Below are 1343 nucleotides of genomic sequence, written 5' to 3'. Positions count from 1 at the left end.
ACTTACTTACAAGATATTATAGACTTGTTGAGATAAGGAATCAGACTCCAAACACAAGGATGGATGAAGAATCTGCAAGTACTAAAGTGAATTGGAAGTCAGTTTTTCAACTTGATGACCAAGAAATGTATTAGGTCACACTACCATATTCAAATGCTTCCCTTTCCTCAATAATTCTTCACCCAAAATACTGGCCTGGTGTTTTTTGGCCATAGACATTTACTCATTCAATCCATTGTCATTCAATTACAAGCCATTTTCCTACCCATTTCCCATTTTCTTCCACACATTCAATGTCTGTCTGTGTTTAACTTGTTTTCCAAACTACATAACCAAGGTAATGGCAAAGGTAAATTCAGGCCTTAAGCTGAATGAAGACAAGAAGAAGAAAGACAGAAAGAATCATATAATTGTATTTTACTAGAGGAAGGGGCAAAAACCTCCAGGAAGCAAGACAACCAGTGAAGAAGAAGACAGAGTGCTGTAGTCTTCACCTCCCACAATTGATGCCCAGGGTCTCCGGGAAAAACCCTTAATAATGTGTACCCACTCTATAAAAAATGATTAAGAAATGGGCATTATGAGGAGATGAAAACATAAACGGTTTCCTTGGAAAAATACCAGTGATGGTATAAAGGAAATATGTTTGTATTTGTGCGTGTCATCATATGATGGGGAGGGAGCATAGGAGGGGGCAGGCGTGAGAGAAGAAAGGAATGTAGAATTCTGCAGCTGGGGAACCTGACAAGCCTATCCATAATAAGCCAGATACTCAGAATAAGGACAAGTTAAAGACTGAAGAGGAATTTTTTCCTTAATACTTTATCATACAGGCAAGGAAGACAAGAAGCTGATATTTATGCTTGTGTTTGGATTTGTTGGGGGGGGGATGTGGATGGTGGTGGTAGCAGTGATGAGGAAAAGGGTGTTCTGTTAGTGTTGGCAGTTTATAATAATGAATCTGATTTCCATTTAACATTGTAGACTATTTAATGTTGTGAAACTTTTGAAAGGATTGTCAGCTCAGGAACTGAGGTATTATTCCAAAACTGGTAGAGTTTCTCCTTGAACAACTTGGTCTACAAACACGTTTTTGGATATTGGAGATACTAGAGAACTGACATTTCACTCTAACAGTTTCACTGATGGTTCACTTCATGTTCCAGTTGCACCATACCAAAGTAAGACATTAGTAATAAGGGAAATTGGGTATGGGGTAAATGGGTATTATCTTCACAACATTTCTGTACATCTGAAACTATTCTAAAATAAAACATCCATAAAAACAACACACAAAATACTAGGTAATGGTAATATCTTGAAGATAGTAGAATGGACCATTA

General features: G+C 37.4%; 1 long non-coding RNA gene across 1 annotated transcript in view; it reads right to left on the bottom strand.

Moving 5' to 3' along the window:
* Window positions 1–210: 210 nt before the first annotated feature.
* The window catches only part of LOC106724029, a 20100-nt gene continuing 18967 nt past the window's right edge, over window positions 211–1343 (bottom strand). The window contains exon 3 of the long non-coding RNA XR_001359779.1: window positions 211–222. This is a non-coding gene — a long non-coding RNA (uncharacterized LOC106724029). The remainder of the gene's footprint in view (window positions 223–1343) is intronic.

This window comes from Myotis brandtii, unplaced genomic scaffold, assembly GCF_000412655.1.
Source record: "Myotis brandtii unplaced genomic scaffold, ASM41265v1 scaffold6979, whole genome shotgun sequence".
NCBI lineage: Eukaryota > Metazoa > Chordata > Mammalia > Chiroptera > Vespertilionidae > Myotis > Myotis brandtii.
Note: the sequence above shows the minus strand (reverse complement) of the source record. Positions and strands in the feature narration are given on the sequence as shown.